This window comes from Micromys minutus (genome assembly GCF_963924665.1).
Source record: "Micromys minutus genome assembly, chromosome: 26".
NCBI classification, from domain to species: Eukaryota; Metazoa; Chordata; class Mammalia; order Rodentia; family Muridae; genus Micromys; species Micromys minutus.
Genome location: NC_137961.1, coordinates 22,821,051 through 22,847,975, shown reverse-complemented (window position 1 = coordinate 22,847,975; position 26,925 = coordinate 22,821,051). Strand labels below are relative to the sequence as shown.

The following is a 26,925-nucleotide window of genomic DNA, read 5'->3' as shown; positions in this document are numbered from 1 at the left end:
TGGTCTCTCCAGCCCCTACTGAGGTGCCCTTCCATCAGCCACATCTTCAGGCCGTGGGGCGGCTACCTCTATTTCACATTTAGTGCTGATCTCGTTCTCCCATGAGCACCTGGGAGGGGACTACAGTGCTCCTCTGGGTTGTTCTTGTGTGTACGATGCCAGAGTGTCTTCATACACTTCAGTGGAGGACAAATACTACAAAGGAAGGAATGCAGAAGTAGATTTGACAGCTCAGCTTTCTACTGCCAAGATAAATTATTAAAGACATTTGGAAAAATGCGAAACAATTTTTGTTTGGGAAAATCATGGCTATTTTTATGAAGATGTTCTTTGTATTAACATGTTTATTACTGTTGTTTTAAATTTAACTAATGAGTGTTTTTTATTTCTCTTTTAGCTTTTTTAAAATTAGATACTTTCTGTATTTACATTTGAAATGTTATCCCCTTTGCCCAGCCCACTCCCATCCCCCTCCCCCTCTACTTGTCTTCACAAAGGTGCACTAGCTCCTGATCACCCTCTCCACCTCAGTGCCTTGGCTTCCCCTACATTGGGAAAATGTGCCCTCAAAATACAAATGGTTCTTTAATTATAATTAAATAATTATTAATATTATTAAATAATAATTAATTAAACACAGATTAATCTGTGTTAATAAAATTTTTGTTTTAGTTTAGCTTTTTTTTTTTTTCTCAAGACAGAGTTTCTTTGATTAGCCCGAGTTATCATGGAACCCACTCTGAGCAAGCTGATGTCAGACTCTGCCTCTGCATCCCAAGTGCTGGTTTCTGGATCCTGTCCCTTCATTAAATAAGTTGAACAAGCAAAAGCTCCCCCCCTCCCCCCCCCCCCCCCCCCCCCCGCCGCGCGCGCTATTTTTTTTCAAAGCTGAGAACCAAACCCAGATTTTCACATTGGCTTAGGCAAAGGTGCTTTACTGCAGAACTACATCTTAAACTCAAAATCAGAATTTTTAAAATTAATTCGCTAAGTTAACATACAAAGTGATGGGTTTCATTGTGTTGCATGTGTGCGTGTGCACACACAAACATGCACATGCAAAACATTTAGAGCTAGATTCCACATATGAGAGAAAACATACAGTATTTGCCAATTTTGGTCCAGCTTAATTTGTTTGACATAATGAACTCTATCTCTGTACATTTTCCTGCAAGTGTCATGATTTCAATTTTCTTTGTAGCTGAACAAAGGTCCATTGTATGTATGTTATGTATGTGTGTAGTATATTTTCTTTACGCATCCATCTAAGCTGATCCAATTTATTAGCTATTTTGAGCAGTTTGGAAATGAATCTGGATATGAAGGCATCTGTGTGGAATGTCTACCTAGAGTCCTTTGGAATACATATATGTATGCATGTATGTATTATGGACAGACAGAGGTATGTATGCATGTATGTATGTATATCTGTTTTGGCTGACCTTGCTTGTCAAATTGCACAGACTAAAGGCACTGCTAGGAAAGATTTTCGTGATCAGACTGTTTGAAGCTTTAAGACACAACCTACATGTGCGTAGCACCTTTTGGTGACAGCTCAAATAAAAGAATATCAAAAACTACGTTGTATTTGCTTCCCCTCACTCTCACTAGTACGTTCACCTCTCCTGCTGGTGAACTGCTCCTTCACTGGTCATAGAACCAGCTTCTTCCTAGGCAGGTGAAGAGCAGCAGCTCTGCCGGAGTCCCCAGGCCCCTGGGTCAGACAGGGACAGCTGAGACATCCGGCCTCATGAAATAAACAACTGCTAGGTCCTTGGCCTTTCCAGCGTGAAACAGCTATTGCTGGACTACAGAAACCACATTCTGTAAGATAATGTAATAAATTCTGTCTCTCTCTTTACACACACACACACACACACACACACACACACACACACACACACACACACGTTCTCTTCTTTAAATATCCCTGACTAATACAATTGGCAAGGGTTTTTTTTTTTTTTCCCACTTCTCATGCTGCCTCTTGAGACTCGTGAATGTTTCTTTTGCTAAGCAGAAGTTTTCTCATTCGTTTAATCAATTCATCATGTCTAGGATTATTTCCCATTGTATTGCAACCCTTTGCAGAAAGTCTTTTTCTCTGCCTGTGTATTGATGTCTTTTCCATATGTTTTCCTCCAGCAGTTTCGATGTTTCTAGCCATACATTACAGTCTTTGATTCATTTTGAATTAATTTTCAGGCAGGGTGAGAGGTAGGAATCTAGTTTTATCCTACAGCATGGAGAAATCTGCTTTTCTCAGCACCGTTTGGTACAGAGACAGCATGTTTTCCACTGTATGTTTATGGCATCTTTATTCTTTAAAGCTTAAGTGGCTGTAGTTATGCGCCTTTACTTCTATCTCTGCTGTTTCATTTCAGTGGTCTACATGGTAGTTTACAAGACAGGACCAGGCTGTATTGTTGATGGACGAAACTTTGTATCTGTATCATACAAAATAATTTTGTGCTAAAAGTTAAGAGTGATTTGCAAGGATAAAACAATTTTAAGCATGTGTGCCCTTTTGCCCTTTCTGATTATTTAAAACACACTAATGTTACTTTCCTTGGAGATCTAAGAATGCAAGGAGGTAGGCATACAATGAAGAAAATTAACGTTTAAATTTAAGACGGTGGCACTAAAAGCTTGTGAAGAGTAAATGGGGTTGCCCTCTTTGCTAGAAATTAGGACTCCAGATACACTTCAGGAGAGATAAAAGAATATATTCTACATAGCTAATAGCAAAAGAAAGTTAAACAGAAATAATGGAGACGTGGGAGAAGCCACAAGTAGCTCATCAGGATATGGATGGGAAGGAGCAATGTCATTATAAAAGATGTCTGCTCTTGGCAGATGGAGCTCTCCTGTGGGCCTGGAGGCAGGCAGGACCAGTGGGCAGTGTCCACTGACCTGCATGCCTTCAAGAAGTTCTGGTGGCCAAAGAAACTTGAGTTTCTTTTTAACAAAGGAACGTGTTTTCTAGGGTAAATTACACGTAGTTATGAAGAATGCCTGTTACCATATGCCATGTACTCTGTATACATCATAAACGTAGATGTATTTTTAGATATATCTCTAAAAGACATAAAAGAAATTTCATGTGGATAATTTTGTCGATGACTCATCACTATGTAGAATCTGAAAACTCTAATTTTCTGACACCTCTGAGAAGAAAACATTTCAATAAAATAAATAGTAATTTCATCTTATTTTATTTTCTTGACACAGGATCGTCTTTTGTAGCCCGGAATGACCTTCTACTTATAATCCTCCTGCTTCAGCCTCTGAGCGGTGGGATAATAGGCTTGTGTTGGAGGCTCACTTCGTGGTTTCGACGACATGTAATTGAAATTATGGGGCTTTCTTACAATCTATTGTCGTATTTATTAGGGGAACAGGGAGGGCTGTGTCTTCTTCAGAGGGATACAATAAGGAACACAAAAATTGCCAATACGGTGTCCCTGTATCTTAAGACCTCTACTACTATTAAGAAAGGCCACAATAATATCCTGTACAGTTGTTTTTCACTATTCACTCATATTTATGGAATTTCGTAAGATTATGTGTTAATACAGAGCTTTTCCCAGTGGAAAAATTTAAATATTACATGTTTTCTTTTACATACCTAATAGAAAATTGAAGAAACATTCAAGTTAATTTTAACACAATCCCTTCTAGCAAAATGAAAAAAAAAATGATTGAAATATATCTACATTTATTAGGATTTTTTAAAGATTATTAGGCTCAAAGCTGAACATAAATTGAGGCTGCTTGACCAATAGCATAGGAACATTTTTAAATAGTAGGTAGAAAATGCAGATAAAGTTTTACACATCTTTCCGAATCAATCAAGGAAATAAAGGGTAAGTTAAGAAAAGGAAATGGGCTAAGGTGAAGTATTTAGCCAATTTGATTGTCACTGGACGCTTGTAGTTGTCTAGGACTGCTTGTAGGCATTTTCTTTAAAAGATATAGCCCATTCTTATTATTTAGGAATTAAACTGATTAATCGATTACCTACTTTTAGAACAATGGCGTTAAAGCTGAACAAGCCTCTAAGCAAAGTAGATGGAATTGTGTCTACTTCCAGCACAGTGGTCAGTATCTCACTGGACAAATCTCAAGGTAGGAAAACAATGAAAAAAAAGACATAAATAATGTCTTGGAGCTGATTATTATTTACGATTAGAAAAAAAATCAATACCAAATAGTGTACTTTCAGGCTTGTGGAGGGATGGAGAAAATGGAGGGAATTTGAAAACCTGGCCAAGTAATTTTCCTTCAAGTCTGGCAGGAGAAAAAGAAATCTCCAACATTGCTCTCTCTTTGGTTTAGCATTCTGGGGAGCCTGGGCTAAAGCACCAAACTTCGGCAAAAAAGAAAAAAAAGAAAGTAAAGGCAGATATTTCTGATATATAATTTGAGAGAAGCAAACCCTCTCCACTACCCCAAAATATCTCTCCAGTCAGTCTCCGAGTTTGCACCCCATAATTAGATTTCTCTCTTCCCCCTAAAGAGCTTTTGTGTTTGCTTGCCTTCTGGGACTGGAAAACACTCCTGAGGGAAGCAATGTAGCAATTAACACGTAAGGAGAATTGGTTACTAAATCAGGAAGTGAGAGGCTGAAGCCGCAGAGAACTCCCCAGGACAGAAAGTGTACCTGAGACAAATTCCAAACACTTCTCAGGCATCCCTAGGGCTTAGCAAGTGAATGTGCATTATACCTTGGATAATCATAAATGTTTTCCATTTATTACATCACACGGTCTGCCAACACGCTTACTTGGGAGGCACCTTTGGAATTAATAGTTGAGTGACTCTCAGATCCTCCAAAAAGTCTGTTTTCATGTGTCTAAGGCTTGGACACAAATTAGTTCAGGAGTACTGGTGTCTACTTCTTAAGTAACAAACGGAAGTTTGCCTAAGTGATCCAGACACTTCTGATTTTAAAAGACCTAAGTGTAGATTTGGTCTCAGCGAAAACTGAAATTCCACTTGGGTGTAGTTTTCGTTAGTAATCGAGGTGCGGAAGACAGTTCAGAGAAGGTGGGTGTGTCATAACCTCCTGACATTCAGAACGGACGACATACTCCAGTGCCCCGCTCTGGTGCCCCAAATGCCCATTTGACTGAGAAAAGCTTCTTTGTAGCAGTTTTCAGGCTCTCAGCAGACGGTACCTATTCAAGCTGTTCGCCCTCCACTCGGACACTTAAAGGTAGCAGTAGTTGTGGGATTCTAGGCTGAGTTCTCTGCCCGCCCCTGGTTTGGAAGAGCGTGGCTTCAGCACAAGAAGGCAAGTCCCACAAGTAAAGAACGTTGCTTCAATTCTGCTCAAAGATTCTCTCTTGTGACACAGAAGTATCTTTCCTAAACTTGCCCAAAGGTAAATCCTAGGGAGTTTGCTCAAAAGGGACTGATTGATGACGCAGCCTGGACCCTCACGTCTATATCTGTTGTCACCGAGACCTACAACAGTAACACCCACTATTAACCCGGGTCTTATCTGATTGAGTTCTATAATGATGAAATTCCATGATTTAGCCAAAGTCCAGAACACAGAAAAGGTGATAGGGGGAAAAAAAAGTCTATCACGTGTTCTCTCACAAAAAGCCCAGGAAGAGACAAATGTGGGTGTCCCGGAAGCGCCCATGTTAAAGTTCAGAGTTCCTCGGCGGTTTTCTCTGTGTCCGTTACTTTTTCTTGTCTCTGTGACCAAAATACTGTACAAGAACACTTGGAGGAAGCTTTATTTCAGTTCGAGGTTTGAGAAGGTTCAGTCTGCAGCTACTCGACAGGAGTACCAGGATAGAACATCCCAGGGCGGGGCCGAGCTTGAGGTAGATGGAGGACAATTGTTCACATCATGGAGGACAGGAAGAACAATAGGCAAGGGCTAATGGTCCCTCTGTAGCCATTCTTCCAGGCCGACCTGTCCTCCTAAAGTTTTCCCAACCCCCTAAACCAGAGCTGCTGGCTGATGGGGTTAAACCCTTCAAAGCATGAACCTAACTGAGGATATCATCTCTATAATAATATCCCCTTACGGGGGTGATTTTCATTCCTGTGATATTTAGCACCAGGGAGTGGGGGTAATGATCTTCTTTTGTTCGGGACTCTGCACAAATGTCAGTACCTCCTGCTAGAGGGAAGAGCAGCTTTGTCAGGAAACATAACAAGAATTCTGCCTCCCATCAGGACAAAATTTGTTCACAGTGCGTTAAAATTCAGCCCATTAATGATAAGATACCTCAGGAGGGACATAAACCTGTGGCATGTTCAGAATGTTTTTATAATGCTCTGTTTTCCTTGCTGCTTAGGAAACAGATGTAAACATGACATTTGTGCTGGTTTTATGCTGTAACTGACATAGTCCTTGAACTACAGCCCAGGGGTCCAATGTCCCCACCACTGTCCAGAAAGCTGTAGAAAGCTAACATGCAAGCTTCAAGTACAATGAAATCTCACAGGTCCAAGCTTTTAGAAGTTAAATGTTATTATTATATTACCGGTTTCTGTGAGGTGGTGTGTGTGTGTGTGCATGTGTGTGCGTGTGTGTGTGTGTGTGTGTGTGTATGTGTGTGTGTGTGTGTGTGTGTGTGTGTGTATGTGTGTGTGTGAGTGAGTGCAGGTGCCTACAGAGACCAGAAGAAAGCCTTGTGTCCCCTCAGGCTGACTATTGTTGGTTGTGAGATGCACCAAATACAGGTTGGGTTCTCTGAAAGAAATCATCGTAACCCCTGAGCCATCTCTTCAGCCCCTGCTCTTGTTTTAATATAACTTTTACTATGCTGTTACTCCGTTTTGCCCTGTGCCTTTATTTATTTTATTTCGCATTTATTTATTTAGCTACAGTCACATACGGTCCAGGCTCACTGTGTAGCTGAGGGTGAGCTTGCACTCTTCCTGCCTCCACTGTCCAAGTGTTGGAATTACTGGTATGCACCACCACATCTGACCGAGTTAGTGACTTGTGTCATAGATTTATTATTCAAAAAAAAAAAAAAAAAAAGAATAGCAAGATGTATAAGTATAAAATAAGCGGCATAGTATGTAAATGGACAGGCTGGGTTATGCTGTGTTACAAAGATTAAGGACTTTAAATGCTGAAGGGAAAGCCTGGTGGGCAGTGCTTACCAGTTTCTATAGTTCCTCTCAGCATTGTCCATTTCAAGCTACAGAGACAGAGTCAGTTTTCTGAGTCAAACCAAATGGCACAGGCTTTGTGTGAGAGCTTCATTTTACCAATTGTGTAACAGAGAGAAGAGTGAAGCTTCAAGACAACTCTGGTTGGTTCTGCTAAGATTTTGCGATGGGCATGGTGGCACAGACCTTTAATCTGAGTGCTTAGGAAGCAGAGGCAAGCAGATCTCTGTGAGTTCAAGGCCAACTTGGTCTACAATGGAATTCCAGGACAGTCTGGACAAAGGACAAAGAAACCTTGTCTTGAAAAACAAAAAGAGGAGGAAGAAGAGGAAGAGGGGAAGGAGGGGGAGGAAGAGGAGGAAACCTCAAAGGTCAAGCCACACATGGAAACATAAAGTTAAGAGGGATATTCAAAATCTTGCTAAGGATCATTTTTTAAAAACAGTCAAACCAGCATCAATTACCAGACATGTGAATAAGCCTTTGTACAAGCAGTTCCAGAACTGAGGTGTTAAATCAGCCTTGACTTCCAGGTCCTTTTTGCTGAAGCTCCAGATAGAATGAAGCAGGGACAAGCCATTCGCTAATGTGAGCCCTCTTCCTGTTGCTAGGTCACGGAAGCAATAGTCTGTGACACATTGGTGGGGGTGTTGTGTGTGTGCTGTATGGTTGCATTCATGCATAAGGGCTCTAGAAGGTTTGTGTGGAAGCCAGAGGCTGTGTGTGGAGCTGTCTTTCTTTTTGGATATAGGGTTTCTCCCTGAACTTGGAGATCACTGTCTCAGACTGACTAGCCAGTGAGCCTCTAAGCTCTGCCATTTTCACATCCTGGTTGTGAGTTACAGGTGCTGCACTGCCAAGGGAGCTTCTCCTTGGGTGAAGTGGACTTGAACTCAGATCCTCGGGCTTGCACAGTAAGTACTTTTCCTACTGAGCCGACTCCTTAGTCTTGCTCAGCATCTCAAGCTTCTGAGCTGGTGCAGTTTTTATACAATAATAACCAAAGGTCATGAAAAAGACGGGATAGAGGTACGCTTCAAATGAAATGATGAATTTCTTAAAGATCTTAAAATTTCAAAATCTTCTTCTAGCTGAAACTCTGATCTTTCCAAGTTTTTGTCATAATTACATTCTAGTCAGCTATATATTTTTGTGAACTTCTCAGGATTTACAAGGGCGTTCTTAAGACAAGTTCTGTCATTTAATCCTCAAGCCCTTTTTCAACCCTACCCCTTCTCTGAAATCTTCAGTGACTTTCTAGACACATCAGATCTTCCATTCCCACCCTCTAACGGGTTTGCTCACATCCTTTCTTACCCAACAGATCTGACCTTAGCTTCTCTGTGTTGGGTTGATCATCCACCTCAGAAGGTTGTGAATAATAGATGTTCAATAAATAGTGGACTTACCCATTAATGTGACTATAGTCGCCATGTTTAAAGCCCATTGTTTTGTTCTTCAATTTCATAAAATTTGTTCTAATGTTTTGTCCCCCCCAAAAGAGACTGTAAAGTTATCTTATAAAGTGTATATATTTTAATATCTTCAAAAACCTCTCTCTCTCTCTCTCTCTCTCTCTCTCTCTCTGTGTGTGTGTGTGTGTGTGTGTGTGTGTGTGTGTGTTGTTCAGAGTTTATGTATGTGTAGAGTGCCAAGAATCAAACCCTCAGAGTCTTGGACATACTAGGGAAGTGCTCAAAACTCCACCTGAAGGTCTTATCTCTGTTAATAGAATATTTTCTTCACTTTGATTATTCCATTAAAGAAATGTATTTAAAGGATGGTGATATTTGAGCTAATAAGTAACTAAAACATGTTGGAAAGAGCTGAACCAGATTTCTACTTACTCACAGAATTTTCTAAGAATGAAAAGGAAATAGAGAGAGGAAAAGTCAAGTGGCAACTTAAGGGTTCTTTAGAGAGTCGGTTGTGTGGGATGGCATTTTGTTGGCAAAAATGTGTGAAGGAGTGTTTTCCTGAAGTGGACACAGGTATGAAAGGCTAAAGCAGACTTGAGAAAGAACGTTTGGCTGAAGCAGTCACAGGAAAGAGGATGTTCTGCTAAAGCAAGCACTTAAAAGGTCACGTGATGTAGGATTCTTCATGAATGACATGTGTATATTGGTCTGCCTTACACTGCATGGCTGAGCTCCATTTGTCAGGACTTCATAGAGAGTAGCATACCAAAAACAAAAACAAAACTCTGGTGGTGTGCTGCATTTTCTTGCTGCTTCCTCAGACTCAGGCCGATCGCTAGATGTCAGCTGAGACAGACATGCATGCCAAGGCAAGATACATGGAGGACAAATGATGTATAAAGGGTATAAGCGGAACTTTCCAGACAATGATGGAGGCTGAGCTAGGCTCACTTATAGGGCTAACTGTGTGGCACTTGTGGGTCTTGCAGATCTTCAGTTTGCTAAGAGAAGCGCAGAGAACTTCCTCCTAGTCACTCCTGCTGACTCTTGCCTAGGCTGAGACTTGGCTGTCTTTGCTGGGTAGTGTCACCCCTGCTGATTTGTGTTTGCTACCAAACTGGATGGCTGTGAAGTTTCTGCTATTGGATCAATACCTGTGGACTGAACTGCCGATTTCCAGACAACACAGATGGGAGTTGCTCCAAAGAACCTTTCTGAACAAAGGATGAATTCCATTGTATCCTTTCTTTCCCACTACCTCTGGTGGGTGGTGGGTTAAAAGGGAGGTTAAAGCATTTAAGGATCTTCATTAAATGCAGGCTTTGAAAAAAAACTAAAGTTACAGAACGGTGACTGACTCAGTGGAAGGCAGCTTGTTAATTAGTAAACAAGCCCTGTATACATATTGGGCCACGTGGCTGTCATTCAAAGGGCAAAGTACAGGAGCAATTGCGTCTGTTTCCTAAAATAGTGCCGAGGAACTCTTCCCTGAGAAGCGTGTTTTACTAGTTGTGAGAACGGAGGAATCTATTGATTGACAAGAATTAGATAAAAGTTGGCGTGAAGGAGCCTTGAAAAACACATCTCAGAAGCAGATGGAAGGAGGTAAGCACTATGGCTAAGAGCTTGCAGAGCAAAGGCAAACAGTGAGGAAATTCTTCTTCTTCGAAAACTTGCCTTATCGGACTAGAGAACAGAACGGGTAAAGATCAATGCCGTTTGTTTTATAGAAGTGTCTGATATGCAGTCGCTTTAACCAAGGGCTGTCGGAATTCTCACAGTGGGACTGCAGTGTATGCCCTTGGCCCAAATCACAGTCTTTGTTTCTTTGGTAAGTATTTACTGAGAACGGAACAAGAGCTAGGCATTGTTCAAGATACTAAGGACCCAGCAATGGGGCAGGCGGGAGAAGCAGATCCGTCCCTGTCCTAAAGGAAGTTGGGTTTCTCGGGTGGAGAAACAGATAAGACACAAATAAACAGTTTTCAGAGGATGGTAAGTGCTATGAAGACATTAGGGCAGAGCAGCGAGATAAAGACTGACTTTGCTCTTCAATAACAAAATCCCCTCCAAACTGCCAGTGTGGCTCCAGTGAACCCCGCCCCTACCCCCACACCTAGAGACATTGAGGGAATTGTGGACCAGTCAAAGCCTGAAACTGGGCTGCCATCCTAGGAGACAGCATCTCTGAAGTTCTCTGACTCGTCCTGGAGCTTTTTTTCTGGCCACAAAAAGTTTGTTATGATCCATAAACACGAATGTCGTCTAGTAGTTTGGAGCTGTTCCAGTAGCTTGAGTCTCTCTCGGCAGACACTCCTTGACTGAAAGAGCAGCTCCCTCCGAGCATGCCCTGATTTACCCGCTGCTTGTTTATTCTTCCCGATTGCTTTAATGCCATTGATATCAGATTCCGTTTACCCTTGAGTCTTACCTCTTCTGTACCACCATATCTGAAATATTCTGCTTGCTTTCTGAAACACGTCAAATCTGCTTGATTTGACCCAGGGTCTTACTTACCCTCTCTAATCGTTGAGACTTGAATGGCACACGCTGGCACCCTGTTTGACAAACATGTGATTCTAGCAGAACTTGGTTTTTCCTTCCCTGTGTCAATGCCAGGAATTTTGCCAGCATGTTTATTCTAACAAAGGCTGGCAAAACGCTCTTCTGTTGTTGTTTCCTGTATCTTCGCTCTCCAGCTTTGAGAATCAAATCCATGTTTTCACACATGCTCAGCTTCTGTGTGTGCTCTACCCCGTGGTGTCCTGTATTAGATTAGAAAGTGTCGCCAAGGGAAGGTAAGCGATTACACTAAGCATTGATTGTAAAAGATCTTAAGAGAAAGAGGTAAACTCTAAGCCTGCTTATTTGCCAAGAAAACTTCATCAGATGGTTCTAAAATGTCAGGTATCTAGGAGGTGTACTCGTGGCCAAAGGTAGGGGAATCACTGGCAGCTATTTGGATATATACCTGACCAAAATCTATGAGGTCACTCTAGACAATAATTTGAAGGGCTACACTTTTCAGTGATAAAATTTTCACTTTCAATGAAACAATTTTCATCACTATGACAAAAAAAAAATCCTGAGAAAAGAAACTTAATAGAGACAAGATTTGTTTTCCTCACAATATCAGAGGCTTTGCTCCTTGTTTGCTAGTTCTGTTGTTTCTGGGGCTGCGGTGAGGCAAACTGCTCACTTCAGAGTGGACCAGGAAGCCAGCAGAAGACAGGAAGTGTCTTCCCAAAAAGCTATCATAATCCAATCTCCACTCAGGGGTTGGATCTTCTAACTGGAAACAATTTTTTTTTCCACAGATTTAAATTTTTAATTTTTTAAAAAACTTGTGTCACGGTGCAACTAGACGTCCAGAAGACAGTAAAATGTTAACATTTTATTTTTTTAAAATTTACTACTTTTATAATTCCTTGAGAGTTCTACATGTGTGCAGCATGAATTTTGACCTTAACTGTCCTCTCCAACTCCCTGGGATGTCCCAAACAGTCCCCCTCCCAACTTTATATTCCCTGTCTTCTTTTAAAACCTTAAAGATCTAACAGACAGAGCACGGTTAGTACTGCCGATACATGCATGAGTGTGGGGCCATCCACTGGGGTACCCGCAACTAACTAGTTGCCATACACCCAAATAAAATTGACTCTCTCCCATAATCTCCTCATCTAGGGGTGCAGCCTCTGGAACGTCTCCTAACATCCATGTTGGGTCTTGGGCTGCTTGCTCTTCTGCAGCTTTTCCCTGCTAATCACTCTGTGAGTCCAGGAGAGCGGAGCTATGCCTTGCCCAGGACTCAGCATCTCACAGCATTCCTTTCCACTCCCCTGCAGTTACATTCTTTCTGCCTGCTCTTCCGTGCTGTTCCCTGAACACCAAGGGTGGTGACTGACTAAACCTGAGGGTGGATCAGGGCGCAAGGTCAACGGTGCACGTGAGTTTTAAGACATCAGCAATGTGATCAATTAGCCCCATGATTACATCTCTCAGTTAACAGATGTAGCATTAAGATCCCTCATGTCTTTATTGACATTTAGCACATAAACTTTTGAAGGAATATCATATGAGGACACTTTATGTCCATGTATGTTACAAATTATTTGCTTGTGAATCTCCAAAAGGTACGCCAGTAGGTAAGGTGAAAAGAGAATTTACTTAAAGGATAAGTAAGAATCTTACTTTATCCAACTACAAATAGTACTACAGAACCACAGAAATGTTGAAAAAAATCTCCAAAAAAAAAGAAAGAAAAGAAAGAAAAAAGAAAAGACTTCCTCTCTCTCTCTCTCTCTCTCTCTCTCTCTCTCTCTCTCTCTCTTTCTCTCTCTCTCTCTCTTTTTTTTTTTTTTTTCTCTTCAGGCAATATCATTTTCCTTCTCTGATCCTCTCTTTGGCTGATTTTTTTGGGGCTGCTGGGCTTCTTTACAAGGTTCTTGGTTTCTGTTGCTGCATGGTTTCCAGGTACCCTGAGAATTCGGAGCTGCCGTGGTGCCATTTGACTCAAACCTGGCAAGACATTGTCACTTCCATACCCCAAGCCATTAGTGCATAAAGCTCCAGGTCTTTAAATTCAAATTCTTATGAAAGATAATTTGACTGGCTCAATGAAGTCTGAGTTTATTCCCCCTGATTTCCACAGGCTAAACCTCTGGGGACGAAGAGCTCATTACCCTGTGGTGTCTCTGGAAGCCATAGGTATGTTAAGATGGGAGCTTTTCTTAGGCAATGAGCTGGTTTAGGAGTGAATCCATGGTTAACATACATTAAAATGACAAAGGCTTGGGAAAAGGCAGTTGCGTAAAAAACCAAGTTCCTTTGTGTAAACAATGTGAATTGTCCTCCCAGGAGCAGAAAGACTCAAAATGACTTTTCCCAAGGGAAACCGGATTGCAGATTTACAAAAGACAAACATTTTGAAAAATATTTGTAAACCTGGACTAGTATAGCAAAGTAGGAAGCAAGAGTAAACACGGATATGAGTCAAAAATAGTTTATATGAAGCTAAGAGTGGTGGTAGCCTTTCTTACACTTGCACACTGTTTCTCTCCAGCATGTCCTTTTTGTAAACCACCTTATTCTCTACAAGATCATAGTCACTCTTAAAGACCTAGATTAGTCATTGTATCTAGAAAGCCTTCTCTGACAGAGTCTAGTTTGATAGTCATAGATGATCCTTCTCTTTGGTTACATATAATTGAAGAGAAAAGTCCTTCATTTAAAATATAATTGAAGAGAAAAGTCAAGACCTTCATTTAATTCTTCCTTAAATTTTCCACATCTATTGGAAAACTTACATGGATTTTTAAGTTAATATTTACTGATGATCAAAATCAAATAACCAAGTACACTGGCTAACAGTCTCACTTTATGGAGAAACAAAGGCTAAAATCTATAGATAAGGCTCAAGGTCAACGATGCATGTGGGTTTTAAGACTTCCACATTGTGATGACTGGCATTATCCCCATGATTATGTCTCTCAATTAGCAGATGTATCTTTAAGATTCCTTATGTCTATATTACCAGGATAGGTGCTTTTATGCAACTGCATCAAAATAATAAAACATGAAAAGCAACTCTCTCTTTTTTCTTTTATTTAACCTATCAATACTGATAGTATACTATTGGCTACACATTAATTTTAAATGTAGTGTAATAAAGTCAAAAGTGGGCCTGAGTGATGGCTCAGACCATGAGATGCTTGTCATATAAACAAGAGGACCTCAGTCTAGAATCTGGGCACCCATTCAAGAAGGCTAGGTACAGTGATATGTGTCAGTATTCTTAGCACTGGGAGGTAGAGACAGGAGGACCTTTTGGGTTGCTGGACAGCACTCTAGCCAATTGGTGAACTCGCAGGAGTGAAAGATACTATGTCAAAAACAAAGTAGAGAGCAATAGAAAAAGTCAATCTCTGGCCGCCATGCACAGACACATTAACCCATATGAAAGTGCACCCAGCTGTCTACTCTTCCAAACACATATATTAGGACTAATAAAATATTTTTGGAAGAGTAGCCATTCTCCAAAGACAATCTGGGCAAGGCAACTTTTTCAAGAAGATGAGTTCTTATAAGTAAATCAAAAGAGTATATAAGATGAGAAAGGTTTGGGAGGAGTCTGAGGAAGTTAGGATTATTCTAGTCATCTGTTTAGCAAGTATGTAATGGATCCACACAGAGTGCCAGGCACTGTCCTGGCTTATAAGATGAAGTAGTAAGATAAACTCAGCCTTTGCCTCCTCGTAGTGCACAGAAATTCAGAGTATTACAAGTCATGCCGGGGTTAGGGGTGAGGCAGGGCTTTTGTGGGTCCAGTTGTGCCTAATCCAGGGATCTGAAATATGAGACACAGAAACCAAAAATTGACTTGGGACCATGGCTCCAGCAAAGCTCAAAGACATGAAGGCTCTAGGCACAAGGGAGGCCGAAGGACAATCTTTTCATGAGGATCACAGAAAAGTAAGAAATGGAGGCAAACTAAGCTCCTGAGAGTAAGAGGGGTGCCTAAGAGAGGGGAAAAAAAACAAGAGTGTGTTTGTTTGACTGATTTTTTTGGTCTTACATTTTTATATGACTATAACAAACACTGGACAAAGGCTGAGTTAACCATGAACTTGTTGGTTCTTTGCATTACAATGGGCTGAGCCACATTCTGTGCATGCCCTCTTGGCCCAACCAGAAAGATAACTGGTTCATCTCTATCCTCTAAGTTAGGAGCAATCAAAAACCTCCCTATGTCTGTCTCTGACGTTTGCTTTATTAGCAGCTATGATAGCTGTTCTCAGTTGCTATCCTGACTATATCTAGAATGAACTACCATCTGGAAATGGCGGTCACATCTGTGTGAACTGTTTTTGCTTGGTCTAAAGTGGTGAATCCCCTTCTAATCTGGACATTTGAGGTAGAAAGACATACACCAGTGATCCCAATCTTTAGGGGGCAGACATACTTTAATCTGGGCCATACATGCTGCTGGTAGCCTGTATGAGGACATGAAAGAAGGAAGCTTTTGTCTTTGCCTCCTTGCTCTTGCCTTGCTAGAAAGTCCATTTCTTCACTGGCATTCAAGATCACTTCTTCAGGACTCCAGCATCTACCGAAGACTAGATGAGACATTCAGACTTGTGAGCTGAGAGACTTCTGAATTTTTGAATTCTCCATTTATAGCTGACCATTGTTGGATTAGTTGGACCATAGCCTGTAAGTGATTCTAATAAATGCCCCCTCTCTTTATATATATATATATATATATATATATATATATATATATAAGATACACACACACACACACACACAGATAAATTGATTATTAGATGAAGGGATTCATTCCATTATTTCTGCTACTCTAGAGAACACAGACTAACATAGCTGGCCTTGAGAATATTTGCTGGCTGTTAGCTGTGGCTGGCACTCCTCTGGTCCACTATGCAGGTGCCTTGTGGATGGCTAATTAAACTAAGCTCTCTTTGTTCTCACACTTACATAACCAACTTGTATTTTGACCATAGCAGAGAGCTAACTGTATGTCAGCCACCGAGACACAGATTGGTCTTTCCTATAATCCTAGCATTTGGGAGATAGAAACAGGGAGGTGAGAGTTTTAAGGCCAATCTCAGCCACATAGTGAGTTCAAGGTTAATCTAGGTTACATAAAATTCTGCTTCCATGAAACCCCAAAAAACTAAGAGAGAAAAAGTAAGATATGAAAGAGTAAGGAAGGAGAGGAAGCAGAGGAGAAGGAACTCAGAACAATCATTCCTTTCGAGTGTGTATATGAGGGTGTTTCACGAACAGTGGGGAAGACTTGGTTTGAATGTAAGAGAGTACCATCCTAGAGGCCAACAGGACAGAAAACGAGAGATGTGTAAACTTCTGATTCTTTCTTAATGAACGAAGTGTTCTTTCTTCTGCTGCTGTTATTGTACGAGCCAATTTTCTAATATTTGTGTGTGAGTGTGTGTGCATGCATGCACTTGGGCGTGTATACTAATTCTGAATCTCCGAAGAACCCTGATAAAGTGAATAGGATACAATTTTGTAAGATACATTTGCTGCAGTTTATTCCTAACTCTTCATTTACTTCTTCAGATCAGGGTCTCATTGTCTCATGATGTAGCACTGGCTGTCCTAGAACTCACTATCTTGGCCAGGCCATCCTTAAAGTTGCAGAGATCTACCTATCCCTGCCTCTCAAGTGCTGGGATTGAAGGTATACATCATCAAGCCTGGCTCTTAACAAGTCTTAGGTCTAACATTCTTGATACCCTTGTGTCTTACCTAACGATAAGTAGGAGAGAGTTGCTCAGAGGCTAATGGTCTGCCATCGTCTTAATTTCTCCGCCTTGTGAGATGTCCTGACAGAAGCAGCAGGTTGGTAGAGTTCAGGCTTTCACCAGCAGCAGAGCATGAGAAAACCAGGAAAGGCTGGCAAAGGAACACTCGAGGGGGTAATGTAATGGGTGTGCAGCAAACCTGGCCTTACTCAGAAGCATACAAGGAAGAGGAAACTCTTAAGGTACAGGGAAAAGCAGACAGATTGGTGCAGTCACTTCAGCACAGTGCTGGACAATTTCTGTTGGTTCTTGTGGAAGCATAGACGCCATCTTGTGCATTAAAGGATGTTTAACACTACCCTCTAGATGGTAGTCAAAATCACCTTCCTATAAAAGGATCCCCACCCCCACACAAACACACATACACTGAGGGAGGGGCAATTTTAAGACGTCACTTAATTCCTCTGCAATACGAAAATGTCCCAGATTGAGAACCACTGGATTAGTTCTCTATAACTGGATATCAAGTTATGTCCCAAGATTTAGTGGCTTTGAACTTTAACAAAGCCACTTAATTAAATTCATTGTTCTGTGGGTCAGGCATGTGAAAGACTTAACTGAATGGTTTTGTTTTCCTATCTCTGTAAGGCTGTGATCAAGATGACATCCTCTGAAGTCTTGGAGGATCTACTTTGTGTCACTCAAGTGGTAATTGGTAGGGGGCCTCTGGTTCCTACTGGTCTCAGGCAAGATGCCACAGTTTCTTACAATGTGGTTTTTCATAGGAAGCCTAAACATGTTCTTGCCACTTGGCAGCTGATAATGATCTGAGGGGATGGAGGCACGAATTTACAATGTCTTTTTTATGATCCAATTCCAGAAGTGACAATTCAGCTTTGTTACATATGTTGGAACCAAGTTGCTAACTGTAGGCCCTCTTGGAAGCGAATTAGGCTCTTGCTTGTGACGAAAGTCGTCGTATTGACAAATTTGATAGAGGAAAGTCTTCAGGCAAATAGAAGGAAGAGAACCATGAGCTGCTCTAAAACAAATTCCAACAGGTTGCTTAGTGAAAAGGTAAAATGACCACGCAACTAGAAAACAGACAGACAAATTATACGCCGCTAGGGTGAATTGAATGCACTAAGTCAAAAAGCAACAAAATGGCAAAGACGAATGTCTCGCCTATATCAATATTTATATTATACAAAGAACCAGTGAAAAGTCCTGCAAGAGAGTAGACGATGGATCAATGATAAGTCCATATTTGCTCATGGGGAATATACCATGATCACCTGGGCACAACAATCTCAAGCAGTGACGTGTGGAACTTGGTGATATTACGGCAGCAGTAGTTTATGGACATCTTCGTGTTAGATGTATGTAAGTATTGTAATTGTAGCAAATCACCATTTTTTTTTAAAACTACATCATGTAGTTATCACTATACCAATTTTCTACTTTAGGAACAGTCAAATCAAGTAACTCATAGCCGACAACAGGGCTGGCTCATGAATTAGGAAACAGAGTGCCCTACTTCTGGCTCACCATACTTTTAGAGCCCGAGAAACCAGCTTAATTCCTATGAAGACTGAAGTGGAAAACGTAAATATCAAATATAATATTTTAAAGTATAATGTCAACACATTTTTTCCCCCATGGATCAATGCAGCCCTAAAACGCAGTTTGCAGTGGGCTTTGCTTGATTTTTAAATGAAAGGAGAGGCCTTGTAGGTAGTTTCTAAGGCCAGGAAAGTGAGAATGTGTCTGCAGTGGCCAAGCTGTGTTTCCATCCCTGCAGTGTGTCTCTCACTCTCCCTGCAAGGCAACTCGCCAATGTGTTTCAAAAGGGCTTAACTTAATTCCCACTCTGTGATTACTTTGGCGGATTTAACATGCGAAGTAAACAAGGATATGGGGAGTGATTGATGAAGAGATACAAGGAGCAGTGTTCGCTAGAAACTAAGGAAACATTCAACAATAATAAATATTTGATGCCAGGTGTCAACTTAGGGGATAGAAGAACCTAGGAACTTCTTTTAGTGCCTTGAGGAAAGTCTGAACCACTGGAGGAGTGAGAGAGTAAGAGAGAAGGCAGGAGGAGAAATCTGGACAAGCTGCAGAGAAAGGCAGATGCTCTGTGAAGGGCATCTTAAAGCAGCTAGTGCATTTATTCACAGAGATCTTACAGGGAGAAAAGGTCCAGGAAATAGAAAGTCAGCAGAGTTTAAACACACAGCCAAGTGGGCACATTCAGTCATCTCCTAACACCACCAACAGCCGAGGAGCATGAAGACGCTCTGAAAAGCGCATTGTCATAAAGCCCGTGGAGCCAACGACCTTAAGCAGAAGACTGGGATGATTGGTGTCCCCTGGAAACTTGCCAGAATCTAGAATCACCTGGGAGGTGTCTGTTGACATTGCCGATCAAGGGTTATTTTGGTTATGGTATCTGAGGTCAGAAGAAGACTCTTGATTGTGTTCAGAGCCATTCCATGGGCAGAGGATACTGGACTGCAGGCAACAAAAGCGTGGCGAGCATGACTCTCTCTCTGCTTCCTGACTTCCGGTTCACTGTGACCAGCTGCTTCAAGATATGAGCCAACATGAACTCCGTTTCCCTTAAGTTGTTTCGGCCCAGTAATTTATCACAGCAAGAGGAATAGCAACATTGTCACGTACTTTTTTTTTTTTTTTTTTTTTTTGGCATCATGAGCATATGACCCTAACTTATATGTAAAGTTGCCCATGTTACCTATGGAGCAGTGAAGTTAAAGGTGTCACAGGCAACAGTGGCGAGGTCATCCTTGAAGACAAGCCAGGGTTTCTTAACTTTTCCGACAAGAGAACTAGTCAGTTCTGGGGTGGGTTTAAATAATTTGTGGGGCCTAGGTGAGGTAACTGGCTAACTATACTGTTTATGCTGGAAGAACTTCGTTCTTTCTCTAAAGTAGGACAGCGGGCCATATGATGAGAAACACGGTCATTCCTTTGCAGTGTGACCTTTCTCCCAACTTAAATCACCAACAGCTCTTTTCTAAACTAGTTGACTCATTGTGTCATGGAGTCAAAAGACTCTACCTTTCACAATTGCTGTGACCATTAACTGTAGGGAAAAACAGATATATGCACTTGCTCAACCAGTAGAAGCATTGTTATTGGGCCACTGTGGGGCCAAGAGAAGGGAACAATCTCATTACCAACACAATGGGCTCCTGTGACCACCACTACAGAGGGACTCTAAATCGAATATTAAAGCGAGGCCAAGTGGTTTTCCTTTGCAGCCTACTTTTGCAATGAAGTGCTAAGTAAAGGACAGACGTGCCCGGAGGCTCTTCCCGGAGGTTATGCAGGAAGCTCTGCAGCCAACTGAGCAGACCCGGTAACTCCTGTTCAGAAGTCACCGCCGCTTCCCGGCGGCTGCCCCGCCCCCTTTCCGGCTCTGGACCCGCCCCCTCCCTCCTATTGGCTGGCGTGCTTCTCCGCCGGACCGTCTCGAAGACCCGGAGGAGCGGAGTCTCCCCGGGGCGGGATGGGCGCGCGCGCGCTCTCTCGCTGCGCATGCTCGCGGGCAGCTGGATTCCGGGTCTGGACCGGAGGCTCCGAGCGGCCCCGGCGGGCGGGGAGGCGCGCCTGTGCGCGGCCCGGGCGTCGCGAGTGCGCCGCGCGCTCCCGAGGAAGGGAGGTGTAGGCCGGGGTGGGTGGGGGGAGGGCCGGGTGTCGGCGCGCTTGGCGTGCGGGATCCGAGTGGCTGCGGGCGGCCTGGGCTGCCCGGCCGACGCCTGCTGCGAGATGGCGATCTTGGGCGCGGAGGGCTGAGGAGGCGCCGCCGCGGTGGCCGCGGGCCCCGGGAGCCGCAGCTTGGCGCGGGTAAGCACAGCGGGGCTCTGGAGGGCGGCCGGGCCGGAGTTCGCTGGGGTGGGGTCGCCGGGCTTGCCCCGAGCTGGCCCTGGCACCGGCCTGTGCGGGTGACACTGGAGCCCGGCGAAGTGTCTGGGCGACTGCAGTGCTCAGCCTCCTGGCCGGCCGCTGGCTAGCGTTCCGGCTTCCTTGCCTCAGAACTGCTGCCCTGACTTTCACCCGGATCCCACCGGCGCGAGAGCCGGGACTCCAGCCCCAGAACGTCCTTTTCTGACATGGTTTTTTTTTTTTTTAGCATTCAGCGTTTTTCACGGACTCCCGCACCTCCTTCCCACCAACACTCTCCTTCTCCACCTTTGGTGACCTGGTAGGTTCAAGTGACCTTGCAAAAATCTTTTAATCCTCATCTCGTGATTTTGGCCCCTTTCCTTTACATTTTCTTTTAAGGTTTAGTATTGTTAGGGTTGGTACTTTGCCCGTCGCCTTTACAGTCTTTAAATGATCCGTTTTGTGGCTTAGGACTGTATGGTTCTCTCCTTTACTCATCGGCTTGGAGTTGAAGTTCCTTTGCTCTAAGCGATTCCTCTTCATTATTACCAAAAGAAGGTGTATCTATTATTTTCCTGTTAAATTATTATCTTTTCGTGTGCATAAAATTTAATCTCTACTCTTAAAATGCTGCCACTTAACAGTAGTCAAAAAAAAAAAAAAAAAAAGCCAGAGTTTTCTTCACACTCCACATTTGGTGTCCCCCCCCCCCCCCCCGATGAAATACCCCGTTCACAGTTGTCTGTAGGTTTCTGCAAGAGTTTTTAGTTGTGTATAAATCCACTTGTCACGTCTCACCAGGTCTGTATGAAACTGCTAGTAAAACTCTCCTTTTACAAAAGACATTCTTTCATTTATCTGACTACCTTGAACCATAAAACTATATACTCAAACTGACTGAAAATTACCATTTTAAAATAGTTAACACTGTAATTTCAAAGATAATGGCCAAGGGTTGGGGCTTGTTGAAATTGAGATGTTTGAAAAATGTGGCTTAGCTCTTTGAGACATAGATTATTAACATTTCCAAATAGTTCTTCATGTAAAATGTAGAGCTGCTTTTAAGACACTGTGCTTTTGAAACCCAGGACTTGGCTGATCAGGTCTCTTGCCTTCAAAGAGATGGTAATCTCATAAATTGGCCGAAATTTCTGTTACATCCTTGCATAATTATTAAGCATCAGCTGCATGAAAGAAAGCTGAGGTATTTGGGGGTGTATGTAGATCAAAAGGTTAGCAGCTTCTGACTTTACACATCATCGAGGAGGTATGTGTGTTGGATTATATACAGATGCTCCCTTTATGCTTCTGTGAACAAATCAATGGCAGAATCTCACTATGTAGCCCAGTCTGGCCTTGAACTTGTCATCTTTCTGCCTCCGAGATCACAGGCCTATGCCGCCATGCCCAGAATACCTTTGTGTGTGTGTGTTTCATAAATACAAGAATCCTCTCAAGTCGTATTCAGAGAGGGTGGTTCTTGGATGAGTTCATGGGTTTCGTGTTTCGAAGGATGGAGGATGATGACATGAAGGATGACAGAGAAGTCAGCAGGGAAAGGTAGTTCAGGTAGAAGGATCTAAGGATTTGGATGGAGTCTGCAGGATTTCTTCTTAGGGTGTTGGGTAAGAAAACTTGAAATAAAAACCAAGACCAGTAACAAAGTTGTTTTTCTTTTTTTGTTTTTCTTTTGCTTTGATTTGAAGCAGATCTTGCTACATAGATGTGACTGGCCTGGAACTTGCTGCTGTGTGGACCAGGCTGGCCTTGAACTCAGAGGTCTATCTCTGCCTTTCCAGCCCTGGGATTAAAGGGTGTGCCACCACTGTTGGCATAAGAGTTATTGTTAAATTCAGATTAAATTTCAGGTTACTAGGCAGTGTGGGGCCCACAGGTGATTTTTGGGTTTAAGAAACAATTTTACACCTTTGTTTAGGAAAAAATGAATCTAGTAGCATTGTGTAGTATGAATTGAGGCAGGAAGAAACTGGGGATTCATAAACTACCTCAGAATTTCAATCAGTATAGATAGCAAGGGTCTGAACAAGTGCAAAAGACAGGAAAGCAGGATAGAGTTCGGTAAGCAGGTTAAAGTTCAAATAATTGGCAAGAACACTCTGTGGGTAAAGGTGTTTGCTGCCAAGCCTGGTCACCTAAGTTTGATCATAACACCACCACCACCACGTTAGGAAAGTAAACTACTCTCCACAGTTGTTATCCCCTGACTCTCATACTTGCAGTGACACAGACACCTTCTCTTCCCTCCACAAATTAATTTTGCTTTCGAAGACAGGGTTCTACTTTATAGCTCTGGCTGTCTTGGAACTCATTCTGTATACCAGGCTGGCCTTGAACTCACCAAGATCTACTTGCCTCTGCCTTCTGAGTGCTGGGATTAAGGCATGCACTACTATGCCCAGCTGCAATAATTTGTTTTTTTAAAAAGTTAAAATGATGATTCTGATCCATGTCCATAGGCAAAGTAAATGGTAGCATAAAAATGTTATCCTTAGCATCATGTTCATAGGCTTTGGGTGATTACTAACCCTTGGTGAAACTAAAGAAATCTATTAATAAGGTCATGTGCACCCATGCTTTGTAGATGTGATTTTAGGGGAATCCATGAATTACCTGAAGCTCCTGCACGAAACCTATGGGCTGTCTATTGAGCTGGGGGGGGAGCTTTCAGAATGATTGATAAGTTAATAACCCTGACTGTAGAAGTTTACAAAAGTACCTACAGACAGTAATCCACTGTATTGTGGCTCACACTTCACAGATAAGTTTATTCTATTATATTGCCTTTAATTTGTTGTTTTATCATTTTAGCAAACTCGCTTCAGAGTTCATCTGTCACAAGGCTCCTTGCATGTGGCCAAACAGAAGCTGGAGTTTGTGAACAGTGGTGGTTTTCTTTCTTTTCTTTTCCTATGAAGAGAAGAGCACCGCTGATTTGCTGCTGATTGGATATAGTTACTGTCTTAACAGTAAGTTAAGAATGAGTGGTTCTAGGAGAATCCTTCCAGTTAAGTATGACTCTTGGCACTTAGATCTTCAGTGGAACATCTGCACTCCTGCTGTGGTGATGCTATGGGTAGGTGGTGAACAGATAGCATATCAGGTCAGACATGTTAATTATTACTGTTTGTTTGCCTCCTGATTAGGGAGCAGGGAAGTACAGAGGCAGTACCGTAGAAAGAAGAAACCTGAGGGACACCTTAGTCTTTTCTGTTCCTCTCTGCCTTAGAATGTTCCTGTTCTTCATTCACCAGGTGGCATGTGATGGACTGAGTCAAGTGAGCATTCATTTTCAGTTTTCTAGAAAGGATTAAATAGCTAATGTTCATGGGGGTAGTTAAGGCATAGGGGTGACTTCTCTGCACCCATATCGGGGAAGGGATGTCTCCCTGTTACTTGTTAGTTTCTTTTCTAATTATAGAAACGCTGACTTCATAATTATTGGAAAGACTGGAATCATTTTACTTTTTTTTTCTTTTAAGAAAGGGTCTCACTCTGAACCCTAGCTGGCCTAGACCTCCTGGTGTGGACCCTGAACTCACAGAGATCTGCCTTGCCTCTCAGGAAGTGGGACCAAAGGCCTGTATTAGCCTACCTGGCAGAATTGTATTACTTTTCATATAAAAGTATGATGTAATTTTAGTGAAACAGTGGAAAACCCAGTAAACTACCCACTTTAAATGGTGTCCAAGGAGCTAGCCACCAGCACAAGTGGAAGAATGTCTGGCAGAAGCACATGTGGATTTTCCTTAATTTGCTGACATTGCATGATCATGAGACTTTTCATTCTTTTTATGATAGCTTTTCCACTTCATCCTGTGACATTTGAGAATTAGGTGGGTAGAGAGAAAACCATCATGTCCTAATCTAGTGGTTCAGTGACACCTTAAAGTTAAACTAGTTAACAGTCCAGATTAGAATTAGAACGAAAACCTACATTTTTGTTCTTAATTCATTATATATATGTATAAATAATGTGTATGTGTGTGTATTAATATTAACCAAGTTTCTGATCATGTGCCTACAGTGGAACTTTGAAGTTAGAAGATGTATGAGGACATAACCTGTTAGAAGTGTTTGTTGCCTTCTTTGTGTTCACATGGTAACATCATTTGATGTGGCTGTTGGCTGGTAATTTGGAAATTTATAAGTGTTTTATCACACTGATCTCTAGTCAAGGATAAAGCAGGTACACAAAGGTAGATATTCTTTCTAGAAAAAAAACATTGGTGAAATGTGTCAATTTGCTTTGGAAAATTTGTTGATTTTTTAAAAAAAATTTCTGGTCTTGAAGATTAAGTTTGATTATCTTGTATATGACAGCACAGTCTTAGAAAAGTTTTATTTTTCATTTTATTTTTGTGTGTGGCGGGCATATAAATCAGAATCTTATTCCAAAGTGATATTTGAATATTGTATGATTTTTACTGGTGTAAACTCAACTTATATATTGCCCCTTCCATGTTTAAAGGCACTTAGTTCACTTGGAATTTATATTTAAACATTTTTGGTGTATGGGTCTTAAAAGCAGTATGACAGGCAATTTCTGCGTTACTGTGAAGAACAGCACATGTGGATTTAGCCTTGACATTTCTTCAGTATAGCATACACTGTCACTGTATGTCAGGCATGTGTTAGCGGCTGGAGCTCAGTTTTGAGACAGTATACACAAAACCTATTCTCTAGAGCTTAGAGCTCAGTAGAGTCACTGGCATCAAGAAGAACCTAGACTTTATCTGCTGATGTTGGGAAAGTAAAAGTACTGAGACTTGTTTTCCTGGGGTATTTGAGCAAGTCACACAGAAGCACCTGGGACCCAGTCACATCATTTCAGCTTTCTATTGCTCTGTCACCAACAGCCCTAACTCCAAGTGACTGGAAACAACTGTCTTACTTGCTTTCAGGGTGTCCTTCTTGGGGCTCTTTCTGGCTTTGTACCTCATAGCTCCAGTGGTTCAATTCAACTGACATTTCAGCTGGGGCTTTGTACACTCCTCTCTGTAGGCCTTTATCTCCATGTGGTTGTGAGCTTTTCACTGTAGTTTAGAACTCTGAAGAGTACAGATGCTGACGGAACCAGGCCTCCTTAAGAATAGCATGTTTTTCCGTACTGGCAGAAAATCAGTTCTGTCTTGTTCTGATAAAATCAGTTTTGATCTACCATGGGACAGGGAGCACTAGCATCCATTTGGGGGTACCTGGTAATGGATGGTGGCAGGGTTTATGTAAGAACAGCGTCAGTTATGTAAGGACACATCTTCCAGAAGAGTGGAAGCTGAAGCTTATGAGACTGCTTACTCCCACAATCAAAATTTGGTGTGTATGTCAGAGAGTAAGTTTGAGTTTAAAGTGCAAATGTCAGTACCTTTGTCTTTTGGCACTGGTAGAGAGCTGTTGGTTCTGTCCTTGGTTAGAAAGATAAAAGAGCTATGTGCTGGTTAATCTTGGTAACTGGTCTGAATCTAGAACCACACCTTTGGGTGTGTCTGACCTTGTTCTTAAAAGGTTTGACTGTAGAGAGCAGACCAGTGTGTGCAGCACTTTTCAGGGTGTGGAGTTGGGGACCAACTGGAAAGGATAAAGCGAGCTGGGCTCTGCCTCCTGATTTTGGGTGCAATGTGACCAGCTGGTGCATGTTTCTGTTGTCCTGATCTCCGCTGTGAAGGAGTGCCTCAAACTGTCATTTCTCTCCCTAAATTGCTCTTCTCGGGTATTTTGTCCTGAGAAAAGTAACTGATAGAAGTTGGAATGTAGCACGGTGTGTGTGAACATTTGAGTAGCATGCATGGGGGCGGGGCTTCATAGAAGCCAGATGCTCCACAGTTAACATCTGACCTGCTAGGGTAGCAAGGAGGAGCTGCTGCTTCTTTTTGAGGATTGTGGAGTTTAAGAAAGAACATGCCCCATGACTCCAGATTGATTCAGTTTGGTTAACCATCTTCATGTGTTGGTCAGACATTAACCCGGGATCTATGGTAAGCAGAGACGGATCCCTTCACCCCTTGTATTCACAAAGGGGCAGAGTTGTTCCACCATTCTTGAGCCATGTGTACCTTGCAGGCTTTTTTTTTTTTAAGATCTTGGAAAAAGGTTGGTGTGAACCTTTGAGGGAGGGCTTTATAATGGAGAAAATACTCTGTAGGATCCCA

At 42.1% G+C, this 26,925-nt stretch overlaps 1 protein-coding gene across 2 annotated transcripts in view; it reads left to right on the top strand.

Annotated features, from left to right (window-relative positions):
- Positions 1–20,569: 20,569 nt before the first annotated feature.
- WWP1 (WW domain containing E3 ubiquitin protein ligase 1) overlaps positions 20,570–26,925 on the top strand; it is an 84,513-nt gene continuing 78,157 nt past the window's right edge. For both annotated transcript variants that reach the window (XM_080938614.1, XM_080938613.1), the window contains exons 1-2: positions 20,570–20,719; positions 21,006–21,077. The gene's annotated coding sequence lies outside the window, so the exon portion shown is untranslated. The remainder of the gene's footprint in view (positions 20,720–21,005; positions 21,078–26,925) is intronic.